The 6,556-nt window shown below is 35.5% G+C and overlaps 1 long non-coding RNA gene across 1 annotated transcript; it reads right to left on the bottom strand.

Annotated features, from left to right (window-relative positions):
• Positions 1-200: 200 nt before the first annotated feature.
• Positions 201-6,200, bottom strand: LOC123579700. Its single transcript, XR_006702903.1, has 2 exons — positions 5,330-6,200; positions 201-255 (listed from the first exon to the last, which is right to left on the bottom strand). It is a non-coding gene; the product is annotated as an uncharacterized LOC123579700 (long non-coding RNA).
• Between the last annotated feature and the right edge of the window lie 356 nt (positions 6,201-6,556).

Here is a 6,556-nt window from a genome sequence, read left to right as displayed (position 1 = left end):
TAAACTCAGCTTGGTGAGTTAATAATTTTTTTTTTGAGTATAGAGCTTTGCATATGGAATATATTTACATAAGTGATATTGTTTTCAATCTAGTTCTCAATCTATGAGTTCCTTTGAGTATACCCTTAGACACTGGGATTATGAGTTTGTGATGAGTCTCTGGGAATATATTCTTCAGGAAGGAGTAACAAGAGGCTCACTGATGTTGAAGATCTAGTTTAATAGAACAAGAAAATATGCCAAATGTGGTGAAACCTGTGAAGAGAAAAGGAAGGAAAAAGTAAATGATATGAGAATATCAGGAGAATGACGTAATTTGGGGACCACATTGTTTGAATATACAGAATGGGCTGATTTGACTGCCAATGCCAGGGAAAAGTTGTATCACATCACCAATGCAATGTACAAAAAAAAAGTGTGAATTATGGAACAGGAACACATTTGCATCTTGAGGTATATTTGTTGCCTGCTTTGGCATGATCTGCACTGAACTAAAAGTTACTAAATAATATAGTATATGTAGGAAGAATATCAAAATTGCTCTCTCAATACTCTCTGAGTGGCTTTGTAACCCAGGAGATAAGTAATTAATAAATGAAAGCATTTTTCCCTCCTAGTGGTCTACAAGTTGTAAATATCAGGGTTGAACATTACCCATAAGTTTGTGTGGTTGAATCTGTGAAATGTGTCTTAGGGTATCTATGTTATTGATTTATACATACTATTAACATAATATTATAATATTAAATTATTAGTGTACAACACATATATACTGGCAACTTTATTTAAAAAAAATTTAATGTTTATTTATATTTGAGAGAGAGGCAGAGCACAAGTAGGGAAAGGGCAGAGACAGAGGGAGACACAGAATCTGAAGCAGGCTCCAGGCTCGGAGCTGTCAACACAGAGCCAACATGGAGCTTGAACCCATGAACTGCGAGATCGTGACCTGAGCAGACGTTGGCCACTTAACTGACTGAGCCACCCAGGCACCCCAGCAATTTTATATTCCTTGGTGCCCTTTGACAGCTTATTGCATAACCATTAATGTGTTTCAGAAGGGAATTATTTCATATAGTTATTTTTTTGAGATTTCTAGACCCACTTCTACTTGGTTCCACAGAAAATCTGATTGATTTGGATGATATTTACATATTATGGCCATCTCTTTTTATTAATTTAATAATTCCAGTTTTCTAGCTTTGATGCAATAGCTAGTTTTAGAAAGTACTGATACATGCTAAATTTTTGAAAATTTTACTTTAAAAACCTGAAATTCTTTACTATGGTAAGTTTTCCTTTTATTATTGTGCATATTGGTTTTCATCAGTGAGGTAAGATTAAAAAGGACCAAAAGAAGCTTTTTTTTTTTGGCATATCCAGTGCTGCACATGACATCTTCATCATGAAGACCAAACAATATTAATTGCAAATTTTCTTCTACTAACAGATCAGGATAGCCAGACTATAGTAGATTAGAAGGGACTGAATCTCTCAGGCATCTCTAGTTCTATTAGATACATGTGAATCTTGCCATTGGTATTGTTATTGTAGAAAATTGCTACAGAAAGTTATACAGAATCCAAAAGTTTCATAAATTAGGTTAAACAGAAAGTATTAATATTATATTTTAGAATATGATTTGAATTCCTTGGTTTTTATCAAATCTACTATAATTATAATTATTTGATGTTTTCTTGAATATTCTGATTCTCAAAATGTGGCCTAAGAAATACCAATTGGCTAATAATCAGGATTCTTTTAATGGGAAAGAAACCAAATCAATACATACAATTCCTTTCTCTGGTTCATGTGGGTAAATGAAAACACAATGCAATTTCAAAGATTTCTTTAAAAATATACTAACTCTTATCTGCTATTCAGTAAACTAAAAAGTTACTAAATTTTGTACAATAATAGTGTTTATTGAAGGCTTGAACCAAAATTACATTAAGAAATCTTTTTGCTGCATGATTTGTGTAATGTGGCAAATTATTGCACATTATCATATGTGCATACCCATAAAAAGTTGGAATGTTTTTGCAAATAGGAGTGGATAGTTAGATAGTTGTCTTGAGTTGTTCATGGCTTCTAATAGTTGTTCTTTTTTTTCTTTGTAATTACTTACTTAGGGGAGCCTGGGTGGCACAGTCAGTTAAGCGTCTTAATCGCGGCTCACCTCGTGATCAAATAGTTTGTGATTTTGAGCCCCATATCAGTCCATGTGCTGATGGCACAGAGCCTGCTTGGGATTCTATCTCTCCTCCTCTTTGCCCCTCCTCCAGTTGTGCTCTCTCTCACTCTCTCAAAATAAATAAATACACTTAAAACAATTTTTAAATTACTTAATTATAAAATATAGCTTTATTATAATCTGTGTTTTGGTGGGAGTTATCCAGTTATCACTAATGTGTGTAGTGATGCATATTTTAATCAATAATATTTTATACCTATATCTGGATTTTAAAATATGTATGTATTGTAAACAAATAGAAAGACATACTATCCTCATGGGTTAAGAATTAGTATTGTTAAAATGTCCATATTACCCACAATTTTCAGATCAATGCAATCCCTACCAAAGTAGAAAGAGTATTTTTTGCATGACTAGAATAAACAATCCTGAAATTTGTATGGCACCACAAAAGACCCCAAATAGCCAAATCAGTCTTGAGAAAGAAGAACAAAACTGGAGGTACCACAATCCTAGATTTAAAGAGATCCTACAAAGCTATAAGAATCAAAACAATATGGCACTGGCACCAAAGCAGATACATAGATCAATGGAACAGAATAGAGAGCCCAGAAATAAACCCACACTGACATGGTCAATTAATCTATGTCAAAGGAGCCAACAATATACAACAGGGAAAAGACAGTCTCTTCAGTAAAAGGCCTGAGAAAACAGCTATATGCAAAATAAAAGGAAACTAGACCACTTTCTTACAACATACACAAAAAATAAACTCAAAATGGATGAGAGACCCAAATGTGAGACCTGAAACCATAAAACTTCTAGAAGAAAACATAGGCAGTAATCCCTTTGACATTAGCCTTCACAACATTTTTCTAGATATGTCTCCTCAGGCAAGGGAAACAAAAGCAAAAATAAACTGTTGGAACTACATCAAAATAAAAAGCTTTTACACAGCCAAAGGAACCATCAACAAAACAAAAAAAGCAACCTACTGAATGGGAGAAGATATTTGCAAATGATATATCCAATAAGAGGTTAATATCGAAAATGCACAAAGAACTTACGCAACCCAACACCAAAAAACCCCAATCTGATTAAACATGGGCAGACAACCCACATAAACATTTTTCCAAAGAAGACGTACAGATCACTAACAGACATATGAAAAGATGCTCACCATCACAAATAATCAGGGAAATGCAAATCAAAACTGCAATGACATATCATCTTACACCTGTCAGAATGGCTAGAATAAAAAAGACAAGAAATAACAAGTGTTGGCAAGGACGTGGAGGAAAGGGAACCTTCACGCACTGTTAATGGGAATATAAATTGGTACAGACATTGTAGAAAACAATAAGGAGTTCCCTCAAAAAATTAAAAATAGAAATACCATGCAATCCAGTAATTCCACTGCTGGGTATTTACCCAAAGAAAACAAAAGCAATAATTCAGAAAGATACACGCACCCCTATGTTTATTTCAGCAGTATTCATAATAATCAATATATGGAAGCAACTCGAGTGTCCATCAATGGATGAATGAATATATAATAAACATAACTAAGTATTATTTAGGCATAGAAAGGGTGAGATTGTGCCATTTGCTACAACACGGATGGATGTAGAGGGTATTATGCTAAGTGAAATAAGTCAAACAGAGAAAGACAAATACCTTATGATTTCACTAATGTGTGGAATCTAAAAAACAAGATAAACAAACAAAACAAAAAGCTGAAACAGACTTATAAATACAGAAAATAAATTAATGGTTGCCAGAGGGGAAAAGATGAGGGTATGGGCAAAATGGGTTAAGGGGGTAGGAGGTAAAGGCTTGCAGTTATGGTATGAAAAGTCACTGGGATGAAAGGTACAGAATAGGGAATACAGTCAATGGTATTATAATAACATCATATGGTGACAGATGATAGCTACACTTATGGTGATCATTGTATAGATTTGTTGATTCACTGTGTTGTACACCTGAAGCTAATGTAATGTTATGTGTCTAGTACGTTTCCATTTTAAAAAAGACATGTATGTGTCAGAGTTCTGATATGAGTAAATAATACCCCTCTTGCTAATAAAGACACATGCATAATCTCCTGCCTCCCATACTCACTTGTAAAGTGACACTTCTTTGTTAATATCAAATCCTACTTACCCGGATATTTGTCCCTCTTAAATTGATCTAAACATATTAAGAACTGCTCCAAATCATTTACTATGATAACTTGTATTTCCAGGTCAAATCATTATTTATACCTGCTCTACTTTACCTGCCTTTTTCCATTTTATACTAACCTTCTTTCTCCCATACCGCAGATGGACAGTTATAGCTATGGGTGCAACCACACAATAGTTTTGGTGCCACGAAGCCTACATATTCCTGGGTTTTTATTTAATAACGCATTAAAACAAAATCTGCTACAATTTGTAGTCCAGGAGCATAATGTGTACCTTGGTTACATTATTGCCATTCTGTCTTGCATTAAATAATATTCCTAGTTTGACTTGGCTGGGTCTGGGTATAATTCAGATCAGATAATCTGGAGAAATACAGCTTCCATGTAGCTAAAATACTCGGCAGAGCTAAACATTGCTTGCAAGTGGGCCATAAATGTAAATTCCTTCGTTATTTGGCCACTTATCCTGAAATTATAGTGTCCCGTGTCCTGCTCTCTGTTGTAAATAAACCATATCGTATTTACACGTGTCCTCCAACTTATACTTATTTTAGTATTAGTTTCATACAATTACATTAAAATAATAGCACCGTGAGAGACTTTGAAGGCCACCTGATTGTTTATTTCTCAAACTGGAATTTGTCGTCCTATCTAGTACAGTGAGGTGCCTGGGTTACTCTAAGGTACAGAAGTTTTGAAACTTTAAGTTTGAAAATTTAAGTGATGATATACAACAAATATGTTTTGTTTTAATCAGCTGGAATTTGAAACATTATTGTGGGGCTAAACCACACTGTTTTATATTATGCTTTATGCAACATTCACATGGTTTGTTTTGGATAGTGCATGAGATTTCAAAAACATTCCTGTGTGCGGTGATTGCTTTTGGATACTGTGTTAGCTTTCTGTCGTCATCGTAGCAAATAGCCACAAATACGGTGACTTACCACAACGACCCTTACAGATTATCGCACAATTCTGTAGGTCAGAAGCTCTGAGCTTCGTAAGACAGAAACCAAGGTGTTGGGCAACTGGGCTTTTATCAGAAGGTTCTGAGAAGAATCTGCTTTCAGACTCATTCAAGTCCGTGCTGGAATAACCCTCTCTTCATGTGTGGAACTGGGGTCCTTCTTCCCTCGTCAAATGTCAGGCAAGGGCTTGTTTTACTTCCACAAGCCGTTCTGCATTCTTTGCCATGGTTTTCCACGAAGCCCTGACCTCACTCCAGTCAAGGCAGGCCAAGCTCTTCTCTGAGTTGGAATCTTGCTGGCTCCTTTTTCTGTGACATCCCACTTGTCTCTGCGGCTCTAGCTAAAAGAGCTTTTGAGGGCTCAGGCTGGATAATGCAGGCTCCTCCCTTTACATTCCGGTTCCTAACCTTAACTACATATGTAAAGTCCTTTTGTTATGTCACGTGACATGCGCATAGTTTCCAGGAATTAGGACATGGGCATGTTTGGAAGACCAATGTTCAGCCTACCACAAAGACGCTCCTAGAACCTTCGGGGAAAGCTTGAAAGGCACTGCTACTTTCATCTTAAAGATGAGAAAAATCAGGACCAGAGAAAGTGAAGTGACCTGCAGGAGTTTATGCAACCAGATCGACAGTTCTGCGGTTAAAACGCCGTGATCCTGAATTCCAGTCTAATGATCTTTTCTACTGAAGCGTGCCCTCATTCAATTTAATAAAATGCTTGTAGTCTGTGTGGTTATAGCGTCTACGCTTTGTGTAATGCAATGGAGAACCAAAAAAGTCAGCAAAAGAGCTGCAATTTATAAATCTTTAAACATTTACATTTCATTGTTTAAAGACAATAATATTAGGACGTTTAATGAAATTTTCTCACTTGTTCCTCCAGGTTTTTTGTCATTGTTTTGATTTAAACTGAGCCTGGGAGTTTCCTGAAGTGAGCCACTCTCTTAAAATGAGAGCTCCAGTTGGTATTATCCAAAGAGAAATGTTCAATATAAAGCTTTGTAATTTGCTGAAAGTTCAATGTGATACTTATGATAACTACGCTTGTATAAAAAAAATCTCTGTAGCAGTTATTTATATTATCTTATAAATGCTACTGTGCAGCTGTGGCATGCGATATCATCCTTCACAAGTATAGCAGGTACACTTAGGTGAATCTATAAAACTTTATACTGGTACATCTAATTAACCTTGCACC

Source organism: Leopardus geoffroyi, chromosome A3 (assembly GCF_018350155.1).
Source record: "Leopardus geoffroyi isolate Oge1 chromosome A3, O.geoffroyi_Oge1_pat1.0, whole genome shotgun sequence".
Classification (NCBI taxonomy): domain Eukaryota; kingdom Metazoa; phylum Chordata; class Mammalia; order Carnivora; family Felidae; genus Leopardus; species Leopardus geoffroyi.
Note: the sequence above shows the minus strand (reverse complement) of the source record. Positions and strands in the feature narration are given on the sequence as shown.